Here is a 21502-nt window from a genome sequence, read left to right as displayed (position 1 = left end):
ATCTTGCTGCAGGATAAGCAGGTAACATATTAATGTATCTGTACGGTGGCCCCCAAAATAAATTTTACTGGTGGGCCCTAGGCACCCCAGTCCGACACTGAGTAAGGGAACCTGTCTCCACGAGATGCAGTACAAGCCGTAGGCGGCATGTTATAGAGCCGGAGAAGCTGAGCAGATTGATATATGGTTTTCAGGCAAAGAGTCAGGAAATGTCATTTATGCTTTTTAACCTCTGCTCTTTTTATGCATAGGACTCATGTGGGCGGGGCCACTCAGTGATTGACAGCTAACCACATTAATTAGCATACAGGGAAGGCTGTCAAGTAAAGAAGTAAAGAGAGACTTTGATACGTTTTACTTCTGTCCTGATTCTTCAAACCATCTTTCCACTGCACCGATCCCCAGGAGGCAACAGCCTAAGGGCTCATGCACACAAACTTATTTTCTTTCCGTGTCCGTTCTTTTTTTTTGCATTCATTTCAATGGGTTCACAAAAAATAAACTGAAGTTATTCCGTGTGCATTCCGTTTACGTGGTTCCGTTCCGCAAAAGAGTAGAACATGTCCTGTTATTGTCCGCATTACGGACAAGGATAGGACTGTTCTATTAGGGGTAAGGTGTTCCGTTCCGCAAAATACGGAATGCACACGGACGTCATCTGTTTTTTTTGGGGATCCGTTTTTGCGGACCGCAAAATACATACGGTCGTGTGCATGAGCCCTTAGGGAGTACACCCTGACACAACATCTCATCAGGGCCACTACCACTCCCATCCTCTGCACCAGATCCTCAGCTGCTTGCTGCACAAGATTCTCTGGTCTGATGAAACCAAGATTGAACTTTTCAGCTTCAATTCTAAGCGTCATGTCTGGGGGATACCAGGCACTACCCATCACCTGCCCAATACCATCCCTACAGTGAAGCATGGTGGTGGCAGCATCATGCTGTGGGGGTGTTTTTCAGCGGCTGAAACAGGGAGACTGGTCAGGGTTGAGGGAAAGCTGGATGGAGCAAAGTACAGAGATATTCTTAAAGAAAACCTGATCCAGAGTGCTCAGACCTCAGACTGGGCCGAAAGTTCACTTGGAACAGAAACCAAGTTCGTTAAAAAAATTTTTTACAGTAGAAATTAATTTCTAAAGTGATTAACCGAAGTCTCGCGAGACTTTGCGAAGTAATAACTTCGGCTCATCGAACCAATACATTCTAATACTGCACGGAGCGCGCGCTTCGTACAGTATTGAAACAAAGTTTTATGCAAATCGACTTCAGATGTTTCATCCAAAGTCGATTTGCTCATCCCTAACCCTGAGCACAAAGCCAAAGACAACACAGGAGCGGCTGAGGGACAAGTCTGTGAATGTCCTTGAGTGGCCCAGCCAGAGCCCTGACCTGAGCCTAATCATCGAACATCTGGAGAGACCTGAAAATGTCTGCTCACTGATGGTCCTCATCCAACCTGACAGAACTTGAGAGGATCTGCAGAAAAGAATGGCAGAAAATCCCCAAATCCAGATGTGCAAACCTTGTGGCCTCATCCCCAAGAAGACTGGAGACTGTAATCACTGCCAATGGGGCTTCAACTAAGGCCTGAGAAATGGGTCTGAATACTTATGTCAGTGCAAGATTTTAGTTTTTTTTTCTTTCAAAACGTAGGTTTTTACGTTCTCATTATGGGGACTGAGAAGATTCAAACTTTTTTATTGGAAAAGGTAAAAGGGTCTGAAGACTTTCCAAATGCATTGTAACATATAATAAGTTAATAAAATTATAATCTAATGTGTTTTGGGCCTCTAGGCAGTGTCTTATGGTCCTGATGTCACAATAGTAATTGTCACATTATCTTGATTTCTAGGCTGTGGTCTACTCTATTTAGATGATGTCACAATAGAGTTTGTGTTCTGTTGTCCTGAGATCACAAGGGTCATTACTGCTAAGCTGTGTGATGATGTCACCAAAGTGTTTACTTTTAATTTGTCAACGTTTTCTATTGTGATGATGCAGCGTCCCACATATGTGTGTAAATGGGACACCTTAAACATCTGCTTATTTATGTGTTTGCATTGTATGGTATTTCCTATTATCAGGCTGGCAATGTGATTACACCCATTCACCCCTAGGTGGTGCTGGCACCACATAATATATATTTAGCCTGGGAGTGTTTAACCTGTTACAGACACAGGGCGTACCTGTACGAGCGGTGGTGATCGGAACTGGGTGCCTGCTGAAATCAATCAGCAGGCACCCTGGGACAATGCCGAGGGGGGTCCTGTGACCCCCCCCCCACCCCGTATCGGCGATAGCTACCACGGCATAGAAGGGGTTTGTGTTTGAGGGAGCCCATCGAGTCCCCGCACTGCTGTGGCGGTATCACGATCGGCGTGACTATCACATACGTGACACAGAGGGAGGGAACGAGGAAGGCCCTGCCCAAGTGAGAGGGAAGGTGGTGACCCCTGACTCACCTTGCGGCTGGCACCTGGCTGCCCTGACGTCCCTAGACGGGTTCCTCACCCGTACGCCGATCACGTGCCTAAAACCCTGGCTTTCCCTGAGCTGAGCCCTAGATAGTGAACAGGGCGGTGGGAACACTAGTCCGCACCACTAGCTCTAAAGGAAAACACCAAGGGGAGGACAAACAACACAGACTCAACATATAATCCCAGGTGGGCGACAACAGGAGACAACAAGAAGCCCAACAGGGATCCGGAGGGTAGCACTCTGGAACGACAACCAGGATTCACAACTCCAGTGGGTCAGTATAGAAGTCCAGGCAGGAAGCTCTATAACTGGCAACTAGAGAAGTGTGAGGGGAGAATATAAGGAGGTTGGGAGTGGCAGACAAGAAACAGCTGAGGAGGAGAAGCTACGGATCCCTGAGTGAGACAAAAAGGATAGCAAGGCAAACACAGAAAACAATCACTAAGAAACAACGTGATCTTTAGATATAGAGCGTGCAGCCACCCGCTGCGACTTCCTGACCCCGGGTATAACGGAGTCAGACGTGGCTCTTGATACCCTCGTGACAGTACCCCCCCCTTTCACGAGGGGCCTCCGGACACTCAGGACCAGGTCTCTCCGGATGAGAGGCATGGAAAGCCTGAATCAACCTGTTGGCGTTTACCTCTGACGCTGGAACCCACATTCTTTCCTCGGGACCGTAACCCCTCCAATGCACCAGATACTGAAGAGAGCGGCGGACCCGACGAGAATCAACAATTCTGGCTATTTGAAACTCCAGATTACCATCCACAATAACAGGAGGAGGTGGCAGCGGTGATGGTTCTAGAGGTGGAACATACTTCTTGAGTAACGCTTTATGGAAGACGTTATGGATCTTAAAAGTCTGAGGTAGCTCCAGGCGAAAAGCCACAGGGTTAATGACGGCTACTATTTTATAAGGACCAATGAACCTAGGGCCCAGTTTCCAAGAGGGAACCTTCAACTTAATATTCCTAGTAGACAACCACACATAGTCATTCACTCCTAGGTCCGGACCTGGCGACCGTTTCTTATCGGCCATGCATTTATATTTACCACTCATCTTTTTCAAGTTAGCTTGCACCTTCTGCCATACCGATGAAAGAGATGAAGAAAACCTTTCCTCTTCGGGAACCCCAGAAGACCCCCCCTCTTTGAAAGTACAAAATTGGGGATGAAAACCGTATGCACCAAGGAATGGTGACTTGCCAGTGGACTCCTGATAATGATTATTTATGGCAAACTCAGCTAACGGTAAATATGATGACCACAACTCTTGGTTTTCAGACACAAAACACCTTAAATATGTTTCTAAGTTTTGGTTGGTACGCTCAGTCTGTCCATTCGACTGAGGATGGAAAGCTGAGGAAAAGGACAAGTGTACCCCCAAACGGGAACAAAAAGCTTTCCAAAACTTAGAAATAAACTGGGTTCCCCGATCCGAAACCACATCGGAAGGGACCCGTGAAGCTTCACGATTTCACTGATAAACACCTGAGCAAGAGTTTTAGCATTAGGAAGTGCGGGTAGCGCAATAAAGTGTACCATTTTGCTAAACCTGTCTACTACTACCAAGATAACTGTTTTACCCGCAGACAATGGTAAGTCAGTAATGAAATCCATTGACAGATGAGTCCATGGCCTATTGGGGATGAAAAGAGGCAATAAAGACCCTGCTGGACGTGTATGAGAGACTTTCGCGCGTGCACAAGTAGAGCAAGTAGACACGAAATCCATTACATCCTGACGCAACCTTGGCCACCAAAAACGACGAGATAATAGCTCCAAGGTTGCTTTACTACCCGGGTGCCCAGCAAGTGCCGAATTATGATGTTCTTTTAATAATTCAAGACGCAGGTTTAACGGTACAAACAATTTCTCTGAGGGGCAAGAGGCCGGGGCGTCCCCCTGGGCCTCTAACACCTTTCCCTCTAGAACAGAGTGTACAGCAGAGACAACCACTCCTCTTTGTAAAATAGGTACCGGATCACAAACATTACCCCCTCCAGGGAAACGACGAGATAATGCGTCTGCCTTGATATTTTTTGCCCCAGGACGATAGGTGATTACAAAGTTAAATCTGGTAAAGAATAGCGACCACCTAGCTTGTCTAGGGGTGAGACGCTTAGCCGATTCTAGGTACAGAAGGTTTTTGTGATCCGTAATCACCGTGACGGGGTGGATTGCTCCCTCTAAGAAGTGACGCCACTCTTCAAGCGCCAGTTTAATCGCCAACAGTTCCCTATTTCCAATATCATAGTTCTTCTCTGCAGAAGATAATTTTTTGGAAAAGAAAGCGCAAGGACGCCATTTGCCAGGAGACGGACCCTGAGACTATACAGCCCCCACTCCCACCTCTGACGCATCTACTTCAACAATAAAAGGCTGGGAGACATCAGGTTGAATTAGAACAGGTGCCGAGGTAAACCTCTCTTTTAGAGAGGAAAATGCATTTTTAGCGGCGTCAGACCATTTGGAAAAATCAGTCCCCTTCCTAGTCATGTCGGTAAGGGGTTTAACGATCACTGAATAATTTTTAATGAACTTTCTATAGAAATTTGCGAAACCCAAAAACCGTTGTAGGGCTTTAACCTCTTAAGGACATAGGGCGTACAGGTACGCCCTTGTGCCCTGGTACTTAAGGACACAGGGCGTACATGTACGCCCTGTGTATTTTCGATCACTGCCGTGCGGCTGGCAGTGATCGGAACCCGGTGCCTGCTCAAATCATTGAGCAGGCACCTAGGCTAAATGCGCGGGGGGGTCCCGTGACCCCCCCATGTCGGCGATCGCGGCAAACCGCAGGTCAATTCAGACCTGCGGTTTGCTGCGATTTCTGCAGTTTCTGGTCCCCGCGGTCCCTGACCGCGGGGATCAGAAACTTTATATGCCTAAAAAAAAGTTTTATTCACCCCCCCTGCACCCCCGAATGATTTTTATGGTGGCGGGAGGTGCAGGGGGGGTGTTGCGGGCGGTGTGGGCGGTGCGGGAGGCGGGCGGTGCGGCAGGCGGGATCGCGATCCCCCGCCCGCCTCCCCTTGTATAATCGTTGGTGTCTAGTGGGGATACCAGGGTGCCAGCACATTGCTGGCACCCTGGTATAAACGGCTGACATCTGCGATGCGATGTCAGCCGTTTAACCCTTTCCATACAGCGGTCCGTACGGACCGCTGTATGGAAAAGGTTAACAGCGCAGGGAGCTCCCTCCCTCTCCCATCGGGGGGCTGCTGTGCCTTTGCAGCCCCCCGATGGGGAGGGAGAGAGCCCCCAGAGAGCCCCCCGAGAGATCCCCTCCTTACCCTTCCCCGTCTGCGAAGTTCTGAGCAGTACTGAGCAGACGGGGAAGGTTCCCATGGCAACAGGACGCCTCTCAGGCGTCCTGCTGTCCATGGTGCTGAACAGATCTGTGCTGAAAGGCATAGATCTGTTCAGTGTAAGTAAAATACAGTACAGAACAATATATATTGTACTGTACTGTATTATACAGACATCAGACCCACTGGATCTTCAAGAACCAAGTGGGTCTGGGTCAAAAAAAAGTGAATAAAAGTGAAAAAAAAGTAAAAATCAAAAAACACATTTATCACTGATAAAAAATGAAAAAAATAAAATTCCCTACACATGTTTGGTATCGCCGCGTCCGTAACGACCTGATCTATAAAACGGTCATGTTACTTTACCCGAACGGTGAACACCAAAAATATAAAAAATAAAAAACTATGATGAAATTGAAATTTTGCCCACCTTACTTCCCAAAAAAGGTAATAAAATTGATCAAAAAAGTCGCATGTACGCCAAAATTGTAACAATCAAACCGTCATCTCATCCCGCAAAAATCATACCCTACCCAAGATAATCGCCCAAAAACTGAAAAAACTATGGCTCTTAGACTATGGAAACACTAAAACATGATTTTTTTTGTTTCAAAAATGAAATCATTGTGTAAAACTTACATAAATAAAAAAAAAGTATACATATTAGGTATCGCCGCGTCCGTATCGCCCGGCTCTATAAAAATATCACATGATCTAACCCCTCAGATGACCACCGTAAAAAAATAAAAATAAAAACGGTGTAAAAAAAGCCATTTTTTGTCATCTTACGTCACAAAAAGTGTAATAGCAAGCAATCAAAAAGTCATATGCACCCCAAAATAGATGCCAATCAAACCGTCATCTCATCCCGCAAAAAATTAGACCCTACTTAAGATAATCGCCCAAAAACTGAAAAAACTATGGCTCTTAGACTATGGAGACACTAAAACATTTTTTTGGTTTTAAAAATGAAATCATTGTGTAAAACTTACATAAATAAAAAAAATTGTATACATATTAGGTATCTCCGCGTCCGTGACAACCTGCTCTATAAAATTACCACATGATCTAACCTGTCAGATGAATGTTGTAAATAACAAAAAAAAAAACGGTGCCAAAAAAGCTATTTCTTGTTACCTTGCCGCACAAAAAGTGTAATATAGAGCAACCAAAAATCATATGTACCCTAAACTAGTACCAACAAAACTGCCACCCTATCCCGTAGTTTCTAAAATGGGGTCACTTTTTTGGAGTTTCTACTCTAGGGGTGCATCAGGGGGGCTTCAAATGGGACATGGTGTCAAAAAAACCAGTCCAGCAAAATATGCCTTCCAAAAACCATATGGTGTTCCTTTCCTTCTGCGCCCTGCCGTGTGCCCGTACAGCTGTTTACGACCACATATGGGGTGTTTCTGTAAACTACAGAATTAGGGTCATAAATAATGAGTTTTGTTTGGCTGTTAACCCTTGCTTTGTAACTGGAAAAAAAATATTAAAATGGAAAATCTGCCAAAAAAGTGAAATTTTGAAATTGTATCTCTATTTTCCATTAAATCTTGTGCAACACCTAAAGGGTTAACAAAGTTTGTAAAATCAGTTTTGAATACCTTGAGGGGTGTAGTTTCTTAGATGGGGTCACTTTTATGGAGTTTATAATCTAGGGGTGCATCAGGGGGGCTTCAAATGGGACATGGTGCCAAAAAAACAGTCCAGCAAAATCAGCCCTCCAAAAACCAAACGGCGCACCTTTCACTCTACGCCCCGCTGTGTGCCCGTACAGTAGTTTACGGCCATATATGGGGTGTTTCTGTAAACAGCAGAGTCAGGGCAATAAAGATACAGTCTTGTTTGGCTGTTAACCCTTGCTTTGTTAGTGGAAAAAATGGGTTAAAATGGAAAATTAGGCAAAAAAATGAAATTCTCAAATTTCATCGCCATTTGCCAATAACTCTTGTGCAACACCTAAAGGGTTAACGACGTATGTAAAATTAGTTTTGAATACCTTGATGGGTTTAGTTTCTTAGATGGGGTCACTTTTAGGGAGTTTCTCCTCTAGGGGTGCATCAGGGGGCTTCAAATGGGACATGGTGTAAATAAACCAGTCCATAAAAATCAGCCTTCCAAAAACCAAACGGCGCACCTTTCACTCTACGCCCCGCTGTGTGGCCGTACAGTAGTTTACGGCCACATATTGGGTGTTTCTGTAAATGGCAGAGTCAGGGCAATAAAGATACAGTCTTGTTTGGCTGTTAACCCTTGGTTTGTTAGTGGAAAAAATGGGTTAAAATGAAAAATTAGACAAAAAAATGAAATTCTCAAATTTCCTCCCTATTTGCCAATAACTCTTGTGCAACACCTAAAGGGTTAACAACGTATGCAAAATCAGTTTTGAATACCTTGAGGGGTGTAGTTTCTTAGATGGGGTCATTTTTGGGTGGTTTCTATAATGTAAGCCTCGCAAAGTGACTTGAGACCTGAACTGGTCCCTAGAAATTGAGTTTTTGTAAATTTCGGAAAAATTTCAAGATTTGCTTCTAAACTTCTAAGCCTTATAACATCCCCAAAAAATAAAATATCATTCCCAAAACAATTCAAACATGAAGTAGACATATGGGGAATGTAAAGTCATCACAATTTTTGGGGGTATTACTATGTATTACAGAAGTAGAGAAACTGATACTTTGAAATTTGCAAAATTTTTTCAAATTTTTGTTAAATTAGGTATTTTTTGGTGCAAAAAAATTTTTTTTTTTTACTCCATTTTACCAGTGTCATGAAGTACAATATGTGACGAAAAAACAATCTCAGAACGGCCTGGATAAGTCAAACCGTTTTAAAGTTATCAGCACTTAAAGGGACTCTGGTCAGATTTTCAAAAAATGGCCTGGTCCTAAGGTGTAAAAAGGCTGTGTCCTTAAGGGGTTAAGGTTCTCAGGAAGATCCCAATCTAAGATTGCCTGGACCTTCCCAGGATCCATTCGGAAACCTGAAGCAGATAATAGATATCCCAGGAACTGTATTTCCTGAACGGCGAAGACACATTTTTCAATTATCGCATATAATTTATTCGTCCGTAGGACCTGCAGTACTTGCCTGACATGCACCTCATGTGTTTTCAGATCAGCCAAATAAATTAAGATATCATCTAGGTATATGACTACAAACCTGCCGATGAGATGACTAAAAATATCATTAACGAAATGTTGGAAGACAGCAGGGGCATTAGTCAGACCGAAAGGCATAACTAGATTTTCATAATGCCCCTCAGGGGTGTTAAAGGCTGTCTTCCACTCATCCCCTTCCTTGATACGAATCAGATTGTAGGCCCCCCTAAGATCAAGTTTGGAGAACCACCTAGCACCCGCAATCTGATTAAAAAGGTCAGGAATGAGAGGAAGAGGGTATGGGTCTCGGATGGTTATCTGGTTTAGCTCACGGAAATCTAGGCAAGGACGCAGGCCCCCATCTTTCTTTTTAACAAAGAAAAACCCTGCAGCCAGGGCCGGCCTTAGGTGTTCAGGCGCCCTGTGCGAGCTAACCTTGTGGCGCCCCCCCCCCCCCCCAAAAAAAAAAAAAAACACTGCTTGTTGCTGGCATCATGGCATAGGCTGGCTGACTATCCAACCAAGTAGTTACCAGCCCACACACCCCAAAGGCCGGTGTAATGTTATACTTCCCTACTTCGTGAGATTTCCCTACCCTCGTCACTTCCAGTCGCACCGGACATGACGTGAGGAGGTGTGCAGCGCCGCGCAGGCGCACAACGACAGGTTAGGGAAGTTTCACAGCAGAGTGCGCATGCGCCAGGAGCCTCACCAGCGGTTAGGGAAGGGAAAAATTACGTACGGGCCAGTGCTTTTTCCCTACCCTAACCGCTGGTGAGGCTCCCAGCGCATGCGCAGTGTCGGCCGGTGTCCAGCTGAGAACATCCATCCGATCACCGCACCTGTGCACTGGCCCATAATTTTTCCCTACCCTAACCGCCGGCGAGGCTCCCAGCGCATGCGCACTCTGCTGTGAAATTTCCCTAACCCATCGTTGTGCGCAGTGCGCCCCCCCAATATAATAAACATTGGTGGCGCAGTGCGCCCCCCTAATATAATAAACATTGGTGGCGCAGTGCGCCCCCCCAATATAATAAACATTGGTGGCGCAGTGCGCCCCCCCAACACCCCAGTATAATAAACATTGGTGGCGCAGTGCGCCCCCCCAGTATAATAAACATTGGTGGCGCAGTGCGCCCCCCCCAATATAATAAACATTGGTGGCGCAGTGCGCCCCCCCCCCCAATATAATAAACATTGGTGGTGCAGTGCGCCCCCCCTCAATATAATAAACATTGGTGGCGCAGTGCGCCCCCCCAGTATAATAAACATTGGTGGCGCAGTGCGCCCCCCCCAATATAATAAACATTGGTGGTGCAGTGCGCCCCCCCTCAATATAATAAACATTGGTGGCGCAGTGGGCAGTGCCAATGAGGGTTAAAAAATAATTAACTCACCTCCTCCAATTGATCGTCTTCTGTTCTTTCTTCATGACCTGTCAAAGGACCTGTGGTGACATCACTGTGCTCATCACATGATCCATCACCATGGTAATGGGTCATGTGATGAGCTCAGTGACGTCACCACAGGTCCTGAAGAAAACAGGAGACCGGCAGCTATGCGATCAACTGGAGGAGGTGAGTTAATTTTTTTAAATAATTTTTTAACCCTCACTGGCACTTCCCACTGTGCCACCAATGTTTCTTATACTGGGGTGTTGGGGGGGGGGGGGGGGGGGGGGGGCCGCACTGTGCCACCGTTTCTTATACTGGGGTGTTGGGGGGGGGGGGCGCACTGTGCCACCGTTTCTTATACTGGGGTGTTGGGGGGGGGGGGGCCGCACTGTGCCACCGTTTCTTATACTGGGGTGTTGGGGGGGGGAGGCCGCACTGTGCCACCGTTTCTTATACTGGGGTGTTGGGGGGGGGGGCCGCACTGTGCCACCGTTTCTTATACTGGGGTGTTGGGGGGGGGGGGCCGCACTGTGCCCCCGTTTCTTATACTGGGGTGTTGGGGGGGGGGGGGGCCGCACTGTGCCACCGTTTCTTATACTGGGGTGTTGGGGGGGGGGCCGCACTGTGCCACCGTTTCTTATACTGGGGTGTTGGGGGGGGGGGGGCGCACTGTGCCACCGTTTCTTATACTGGGGTGTTGGGGGGGGGGGGCCGCACTGTGCCACCGTTTCTTATACTGGGGTGTTGGGGGGGGGGCGCACTGTGCCACCAACGTTTCTTATACAAATACAGGAGGCGGGTGCTGGAATCAAATAGCCGGCACCCGATCTCTGTGACAGGGAGCTGCGATCAGCGGCAGTTAACCCCTCAGGTACCGCACCTGAAGGGTTAACTCAACTGCAGCTGATGGCAGCTCCCTGTCACAGAGGTCGGGTGCCGGCTATTTGATTCCAGCACCCGCCTCCTGTATTTGTATTTCAGGTCAGTTTTTTTCATTGGTGGCGCAGTGGCCACAGCCCCTCCCCTCCTCCTCCTGCCTCTCTTCTTATTGGCAGCGGCGGGGGCAGCAGGCAGGTCAGACAGGGGAGAGGGAGATGGAGGGGGCGCCCCGAGGGAGAACACAAGTGCAGCCTCGCCTGCCGCAGATTACATTGCGAGCTGTCGGCTGCCCAGCGCCCCTGTTACTATGGCGCCCTGTGCGGCCGCACAGCCCGCACACCCCAAAGGCCGGCCCTGCCTGCAGCCACGGGTGAAGAAGAGGGTCTGATGTGTCCCTTAGCCAGACTCTCGGAGATATAATCTTTCATGGCTTGTCTCTCGGGACCCGAAAGATTATACAACCTGGACTTGGGTAATTTTGCACCAGGAATCAGGTTAACCGGGCAATCATAAGGACGATGAGGTGGTAGCTTCTGACAACCCTTTTCAGAAAAAACGTCCTCAAAGTCCGAAATAAATGTAGGTAGGGAAGCTATGGAGGCGATTAAGCAATTGTTATTTAAGCAATTCTCTCTGCAATGCTCACTCCACTCCAATATCTCCCTGCCCTGCCAATCCACCACTGGATTGTGCGCTACCAACCAGGGAAGACTTAATACCACAGGAGAGGGAAGGCCCTCCAGAACGTAACATGAAAGACACTCATTATGGTGGTCCCCTACCCGAAGGTGTAAATTATGAACAATGTGGGTGAGGTTTCTCTGAGACAGAGGAGCAGAATCTATAGCGAATACGGGAATAGGTCTCTGCAGAGTACGGAGAGACAAACCCATAGTGCGGGCAAAATGGGCATCAATCAAGTTTACCCCTGCTCCACTGTCTAGAAAAAAAGAAATAGACTCCGTCTTAACACCAAAAACAATAACCGCTGGTAACACAAATTGAGATGTTCGTATGGAGGAAACGTATACCCCCCGGCTGACATCCTCCGCACAGCCTGGGGTTAGTAGTTTTCCGACGGTCTTTTGTTTTTGAGAAAGGAGGGACAGACATTAATGAAATGACCCTTCCCCCCACAGAAAAAACAAGCCCCCCCCCCTACGGCGAACCTCAGGAGGACGGACCTGACGAGAAGTTCCGCCTAGCTGCATAGGCTCATCTAAGTCAGTACAGACTAACTGTTGCTTGGGAGAGGTAACCAATTGCTCAGGAATTTTCGATCTCTCCCTAAGACGTCTATCTATTCTGATAGAGAGGGACATAACAGCATCCAGGGAAAGGGGGGTCTCATACAGCGCCAGTGCATCCTTAACCCTTTCAGATAACCCAGAGCAGAACTGACTCCTGAGAGCCGGGTCGTTCCACTGAGTATCCGTAGCCCACCTACGGAACTCTGAGCAATATTCCTCTGCTGACCGATCACCCTGTAAGAGTCTCCGTAACTTCGACTCAGCCAGGGCGACTCGGTCAGGGTCATCATATATGAGACCCAAAGCCCCAAAAAATCCCTCCACTGACCGGAGAGCCTGGGAACCAGGGGGTAACGAGAACGCCCAGGATTGTGGGTCCCCCTGAAGCAGGGAAATGACAATCCCTACCCGCTGTTCTTCATTACCTGAGGAGTAAGGGCGCAACTTAAAATATAATTTGCAGGCCTCACGGAACGTCGCAAATTTGTCCCTTCCCCCAGAAAATCTGTCGGGAAGAACAACCTTGGGTTCTGTAACAACCTGGTTACCCATAGCAACCGCTGGGCTTGCGGTCTGCTGCATTTGCTGCTGTTGTTGGAGGACAGACGCCTTCAATCCTGCCACCTCCAAAGACAGGCCTTGAAGCTGTTTTGCCAAGGCAGCAATAGGATCCATATTGGATTCTAAGTAGAGAAAAAAAACAACAAAATTTTTATTTTTTTTATTTTTATTTTTTCTCAAAAAATAAGGGCCAGTTATAATATCACGATCGGCGTGACTATCACATACGTGACACAGAGGGAGGGAACGAGGAAGGCCCTGCCCAAGTGAGAGGGAAGGTGGTGACCCCTGACTCACCTTGCGGCTGGCACCTGGCTGCCCTGACGTCCCTAGACGGGTTCCTCCCCCGTACGCCGATCACGTGCCTAAAACCCTGGCTTTCCCTGAGCTGAGCCCTAGATAGTGAACAGGGCGGTGGGAACACTAGTCCGCACCACTAGCTCTAAAGGAAAACACCAAGGGGAGGACAAACAACACAGACTCAACATATAATCCCAGGTGGGCGACAACAGGAGACAACAAGAAGCCCAACAGGGATCCGGAGGGTAGCACACAGGAACGACAACCAGGATTCACAACTCCAGTGGGTCAGTATAGATGTCCAGGCAGGAAGCTCTATAACTGGCAACTAGAGAAGTGTGAGGGGAGAATATAAGGAAGTTGGGAGTGGCAGACAAGAAACAGCTGAGGAGGAGAAGCTACGGATCCCTGAGTGAGACAAAAAGGATAGCAAGGCAAACACAGAAAACAATCACTAAGAAACAACGTGATCTTTAGATATAGAGCGCGCAGCCACCCGCTGCGACTTCCTGACCCCGGGTATAACGGAGTCAGACGTGGCTCTTGATACCCTCGTGACAGGCGGGGACTCGATGTCTCAGAAGGCAGCCTGATGCCGTGCAGAGGCTGCCCAATGCCTTGCACGGCATTGGGGACTGCCTTCTACGGGAGCTGGGTCTCCTTGTCTCCTAGGCAACCTGTTAGTGTATTACTGTGTAATACACTAACAGGCAATGCATTACAATACAGATAAATTGTAATGCATTGCAGAGGGGATCAGACCCCCAAAAGTGAACATCAGAAATAAAGTAAAGAAAAAAAAGTTTAAAAAAGTGTTTTTAATAAAATTAATAAAGTAATAAAGTTAATAAATTAAAAAAAGAAAAAAAACGCCCCTTTCCCCTTATTTTATAATAAAAAACTGAAAAAAAAACCACATACTGTATATTAGTAATATTTGGTATTGTCGCGTCCGTGACAACCTGCTCTATAAAAATACCACATGATCTAACCTGTCAGATGAATGTTGTAAATAACAAAAAAAAAAACTATGCCAAAACAGCTATTTCTTGTTACCTTGCCTCACAAAAAGTGAAATATAGAGCAATCAAAAATAATTGTACCCTAAAATAGTACCAACAAAACTGCCACCCTATCCCGTAGTTTCCAAAATGGGGTCACTTTTTTGGAGTTTCTACTCTAGGGGTGCATCAGGGGGGCTTCAAATGGGAAATGGTGTCAAAAAACCAGTTCAGCAAAATCTGCCTTCCAAAAACCGTATGGCGTTCCTTTCCATTAATTCTTGTGGAACACCTAAAGGGTTAACAAAGTTTGTAAAATCAATTTTGAATACCTTGAGGGGTGTAGTTTGCAAAATGGGGTCATTTTTGGGTGGTTTCTATTATGTATGCCTCACAAAGTGACTTCAGACCTGAACTGGTCCTGAAAAAGTGGGTTTTCGAAATTTTCTGAAAAATTTCAAGATTTGCTTCTAAAGTTCTAAGCCTTGTAACGTCCCCAAAAAATAAAATGTCATTCCCAAAATGATCCAAACATGAAGTAGACATATGGGGAATGTAAAGTAATAGCTATTTTTGGAGGAATTACTATCTATTCTAAAAGTAGAGAAATTGAAATTTGGAAATTTTTCCAAATTTTGGGTAAAAATTTTTTTATAAATAAAATTTATATTTTTTACTCCATTTTACCAGTGTCATGAAGTACAATATGTGACGAAAAAACAATCTCAGAATGGCCTGGATAAGTCAAAGCGTTTTAAAGTTATCACCACATAAAGTGACACTGGTCAGATTTGCAAAAAATGGCCAAGTCCTTAATGTGAAAAATGGCCGTGTCCTTAAGGGGTTATTACAGAATTGGATTGTAGAGAGGAAGTGAAGTTAGTACAGTGTGTATGGAGTAGAGAGACAGGCATCGTCCACCATGTAGTCTGCTATTTCTACCCCTTGGTCATGGCCAGGCTAAGGGAGTACAGCGAACATTTATCTACAGCAGCCAAGCACAAGACCATGAGTCTGTGTCTGGATATGAAGTAAGCCTAGTGAGGGTTACAGCTGAGCCCGGCCTATGGACCTCATCAGCACAAGTGCCTGAGAGCAACTTTAGGAGTGCCGGGACACGAATGGATAATTAGTGCGCAGAATTGTCCTTATTCACTAGAAGACTTCTGGGATATAGTGGAAACCTCAAAAACTGATTACTTCAGGAGAGTTTACTGCAAATAATGTAGCAGAAGACTGATGCCTGCCACGAGGGAGAACACCCTCATTGGATAGCTCAAGATGACTAGAAAACAACATATTTAGTACCAGAGTGCTATAGTTTGGACTAGAATAATTACAGAAGTCTTGACTGTAAAGTGCCAGCTTTAAAGAGAATTCCTCAACTAACAATTGCCTAAACCTGATAAGTGGAATACAATTGTACTTATGCCATATAAATGCACTTTATTGATGGACTGTAACATCTGCCTTGAGACTGTTGATTCAAGTAAAGGTTGGAATTCTTTTACAACAACTGACTCTTCATTACTACTACTACACTTAACATTTGCACCTTATGGTGCCGGCGTCACGAACCAGGGGCCCAGCCGCCACAAGCACCCTAAACACCACTACCATCAATGGCACCTCAACTTCCATCTGACTGGTGTTCCTTGCAACAGAGAGTGCCCCGGAGGATTTAGTGCTGTCTTCTCATCCACTGTACGCCAGCCCAGGGAGGCTCTGCTAACCGTGAGTACAAACAACTACTACCCCCCCATCAGCCCACCGTGAGCCCCACGTGTTTTCCCCTGCGGACCCGGCACGTAGCAATGTCACACTAGAGTTTGTCTTTGTTCGCAGAATGTGTTTTATGTTGGTGATGTCACTAAAGTCTGTGTCATTATACTTAGGTCTTATTCACACAGTCAGTGTTTGGTCAGTGTTTTGCATCAGAGAAGGTGAGCCAAAACCAGGCGTGAGTCAAAAACACAGAAGAGGTGGAAATCGTTCCATTATAGCCTATGGCATATGCCATGTGGGTACCACTACTGGTTTTGGCTCACAATCACTGGTGCAAAACACTGGCCAAACTCTGACCATGTGAATAAGGCCTTAGGCTGTGTTCTACAGCGACGATGTCTCACTAGAGTTTCTCTCTATTCGCAGAATGTGTTCTATATTGATGATGTCACAGCAGTCTTTATCTCAGGCTGTCTTCTACTATGATGATGTAACAGTATGAGGTCATAACATTTTTCTATTGTGACAATATCACAATAATCTGTCTTCATTTTTAAGCTGTTCTCTATTGTGGTGACATCAGAAGAGTCTTTGATTGTATCTGTAGGCAGTTTTATTCTGGTGACACAGTAGCATTTGTCCTCAGTCCTGGCCTATTTCCTTCAGGCCTCTTGCACACGACCGTATGGCTTTTTTAGTATTTTGCGGTCCGTTTTTAACGGATCCGTTGTTCCGTTATTTGTTTCCATTGTGTTTCCGTTCCGTAGTTCCAGAAATAATCCAGAAATAATCTCTGTATGGTTTCCGCATGCGATCCGTTGTTTGCGGATCGCAAACAGAAACATAAAATTATTAATCATTACCGTAATGTACAGCAATGTGTTTTAACAGTAAAAAAAACAAATAACATACGGATGTGTTCCGTATGCATTCCGTATTTTTTGCCGACCCATTGACTTGAATGGAGCCACGAATCGTTATTTCCAGGTAATTATAGTACAAGTTCTATCTTTCAGCGGAACGGATATACGGAAATACAGAAATACAATGCATACGGAGTACATTCCGTTTTTTTTTGATTTGCGGAACCATTGAAATGAATGGTTCCGCATACGGACCGCAAACGGATTCCGCAAAAACGGAATGGAAACGGGAAAAAAAAAACATTTGTGTGCAAGAGGCCTTACTGATGTCACAATATTGTTTGTATGATTGCTAGGCTGTGTTCTAATGGGGTTATGTCAAAGTTGTGTTTTTTATTTCTAGTCTTTTATTTCTTGTGTTTTTATCTAAAACTGCAAAACAATAAAAAATTCACAAAAACGACTTGTATGAATTCAGTCTTAAGGCTCATGCACATGAACGTATTTTCTTTCCGTGTCCCTTACGTTTGTTTGCGGACCGTATACGGAACCATTCTTTTCAATGGGTCCACAAAAAAAATGGAAGTTACTCTGTGTGCATTTCGTTTCCGTATGTCTGTTCGGCAAAAAAAATACAACACGTCCTATCATTGTCCGCATTACTGACAAGGATAGTACAGTACTGTTCTATTAGGGGCCGTTCCACAAAATATGAAATACACACGGACATCATCTGTATTTTTTACAGATCCGTTTTTTTGAGGACCGCAAAATACATAGGGTCGTGTGCATGAGCCCTTAAAGGGGTTGTTCAGTCTCAAAGGGGATTTCTCATCACACACAGACCCTTTAATATGCAAGCTGCTCAGGATTCGGCTTAGAACTTATTTTTCTGTACACATTCTGACATTGTTGAGTCAGTGCTGACAGCGCCAGACGGTGTAGAGACACACCATGCTGACAAGGCGAATGGAAACACCAACATATCCATTTATTCATAGATTTCCAGCTGATGGGTTCTCTTTAACAAGGTCAATATGATATATGGAGATAATAAGGCCTTGTCTGGTTTAGGGAAGGAACTTCTTCCTCTGGCTCATAATATATTAAGTTCCCCGTTCCCCTTTGGCAATACCCTTCCTGTACAATATGGACATTCAATGAAGTTTAATTGTGGCCCCATAATAAACAGATGAATAAATAATCAAAGCCAAAATGCAGGTGTGTTTCATCAACTTCATCCGTGGCTACCATGACCGTCTCTCAGCCAAGTTCAAGGCCTCATTTTAGAGAGAGCTGTAAATGCTTTGAGGCCTCCACAAAGCTCCTCAGGATCTAGCTACAGACAAGGCTATACTAAGGGTCTTTGACCGCTGTGGGGAAAATTTTGAGGAGTCGGGGGTCCCCCATCATAGCTCTTTCACCAAGACCCCACCTGACCCCCGTATGGTGGCCACATATATCAGATGTGGCTTCGTATGTACATAGCTCTCTGCACTGAGGTGTGTGGGAGGTATGGAGGCATCTGAGCAAGCAACTCAAAATAAGAGAGGCATGTGCATGTGTGACCAACCCTGGGTAGGATCACCATTTGGCCATTAGTGGATGGTGGAGGCCTACTAGATCCCCAAGGTGGTGAAGGCCTCAGGGAACGTGCCTCATTTCTCTCCTATAATCTGGCCCTGATTACCTGTCAGTAAGGCTAGGTCTACACGACGACATGTGTTCCACGACAATAAGTCGCAAGACACATAGGGCACAACTACACTTCAACATGTGTCGTGCGACATTGATGTCGCACCAATGTCGCACGACAATTTTATAATGATAGTCTATGGTATCGCACTGCGACATGCGACATACTGAGACAGTAGCAGAAAAATCCATTTCGAATGGATTTTTTGTGACTGTCGCGTCGCAGTATGTCGCATGTCGCAGTGCGACACCATAGACTATCATTATATAAATTGTTGCGCGACATTGGTGCGACAAAATGTTGTTGTGTAGACCTAGCCTTATACTTGAGTTGATAAGCTGCGCCTCACGGATTAATTGCACTTTCCGTGCTGCTGACTGCGCAGGTTGCCTCTCGATCTATTCTCTAGAGTTCAGCGTAATCTCTTCCGGCAGCTAAATTTCTCGATTAAGCAAATTTCCACCATAAGGGTACAGATACACAGGGCGGATTTTACTGCAGATTTGCAACATATTTAACCCTATGCAGTGCAAAGGTTTAAAGCCAACGTATAAAATAGGCATGCCGCAGATTTAAAATCCGCACTGAATAATAGTTCCTGCTGTGGATTTTTTACGCATTGTTCACAGGTGAGATTTGTGTAAGGGCGCAGCCACACGTGGCGTAAATACGGCAGATTTTCCCATAACGGAATTGCTTGCAGAACATCTGCCCCATCCAGCAGTAAGCAGAGAATTTTTTTTTTAAACGGTGAAATCCACAACAGATTCTGATGCAGAATCCAGGGAAAATCCATCCTAGGCCCCAAAACGTGTGGTATCTGTTGAAAAACTCATACTCGCCCATTCCCCATCGCTCCGGTTCGGCCAGTCTATTTTTTGCTGGGGTATGGATGGGGTCACCTGTGCCAATGCAGCCAATGACTACCCTCGAGATGATGTGTCCTCAAGCGGAACATGATCCAGCAGCCATGTGCAGCTTCCGGAAGTCCAGTGAATCGGATGGGAACCGGAAGTCCAGTGAAAAGAGCATGGGAACCGGAAGTCCAGTGAAAAGAGCATGGGAGTGGCAGAGAGTAGATAAGTATGGATTTCTCCATAGGTACTGCTAGCTGGGGAAGATTGAAAACAAAACTGGACAATCCCTTTAATTATTTAGTGATATAGTCACGGCCTTTGGTGTGCGCTGTGACACTTATGCCACGCTTGCTGTTGCCCGTGGCAATGTGTTGCTGTTTCAGCATGCGGGGGCAGTGTCACAGCCTTTGTGGTGTGTGCCGTGACATGGTTGGCTTGCATGTTGTTGCCTGCGGCAACGTGTAGCTTTTTATGCTGGTGTGTGCACTTCCCCTTTCAGTTGTTTCCTCCTCTGTCCGGTGCTGGAGGGGTTAACCACCTTGTTGGGCGTGGTCACTAGGTGCTTCATCTTACCTGGGGCTAGAGGCCAGGAGTCAGTGGTACTCCAGCCATGGTGTGTGTTGGAGTTATGCTCCTGGTCTTCATGTTCCATCTCCCAGAGTGAGGGCCTCCTAGTGGGACATCGAGGTCTCCAGCAATGTCTTCTCTCCCTTACATGTGTTGTATGTTTGGTGTGGGGTTATGATTTGGTGTGTTTGGTATTGAACCACAAGCCTGTATGCAGTGCCGCCGGGGCCCGCTTGCACCTTGCGGCATGGGGGTCCTGGCGGAGTCTGGTGTGCTGGATACCTGTGTGAGTTGCTTGTATGGTGTCCTGTTTGGTGTTAGGGCTCCGGTACGTATTTACGGGTTCCAGTTGTGGCAGCGGCAGGTAGGTGTGTTGTCTTGTTTTCTTACCTGCCGATTCTCTTGCTGCATATGGTCTTTTTCTTTCCCTGCTTCTAGGCCTTTTGAGACTCCTGTTCTTCCGTGTCCGGGAAGAACAGGGCGCCTCTCCTCAGCTCCTTTTGTGAGGGATTCTCAGGTATCCAGGGTATGAGCCATCCTACCATCCATGTCCGCTCATACGGTGAGGAGTTAGGGCTAGGTATAGGGACGCATTAGGAGGTGACCTGCTCCCTTATCCTTGTGTTCAGGCCTAGTTGCTTTCCTTATCCCCCAGTCATCGTACGGTGGGGGGGTTTTCCCCACTCCCCACCGTAACAGATATATCCCTATGTCTTCTATTACTTAAAGGGAACCTGTCAGCATGAAAATGCAGTGTAATCTGCAGGCGGCATGTCAGAGCAGGAGGAGCTGAGCAGATTGATATATGGGTTTATGGGTAGAGATTCATTAAAACCTGTATTTCCATTCCGCACCTTCCGGATTGCACAAACGTCCGGGGCCCGTATATTGCAGACCAGATGTTTGCGGACCGCAATACGGGCACCGACCGACAACGGTCGTGGGCATGAGACCTAACTCAGAGGTTGCTCGTTAGCCATAACTCTAAGTTGTCTTCAGTTGTCACTCTTATTCCATTCACTTCATCATCAAAATCCAAAAGGGCCAAAACAAAGGCCACTTCTGTTTTTCCCGATGTGACGATTGGAACGGCCTGAGAACAGCCTGTGATGGTGCAATGACTGGAGAACTCGCCTAAGGGAAAAGGGCACAAGACGGGGTGACCATGGAGGACCCTTATCAGAGAGGGGATTGTGCCGTTCATTAGATTACTATGGCAGCTTATAATGCCCCATTGTGCGACCTGAAGGACGGCTACAGATCACAAAGTAACACTTATGCATAACTTGTGACGGAAAGAAGCCTCTTCAGCTGATTGTGTCACATTCCTGCCATACTCCTTACACTTCAAGAAGTGACTCCATCCTTATATATAATTGTCATGGAAAAAGGAGTAAAAATATCCCGAATGTGGGGTCAGATACCCGAACTTTGCACCTTTTCCAACCAGATAGTGTTTTGTATATAACAAAAATGAGTAACATTGCTGAGGGGTGAGGTACTGTGCACC

Source organism: Bufo bufo, chromosome 1, assembly GCF_905171765.1.
Source record: "Bufo bufo chromosome 1, aBufBuf1.1, whole genome shotgun sequence".
Lineage (NCBI taxonomy): Eukaryota > Metazoa > Chordata > Amphibia > Anura > Bufonidae > Bufo > Bufo bufo.
Note: the sequence above shows the minus strand (reverse complement) of the source record.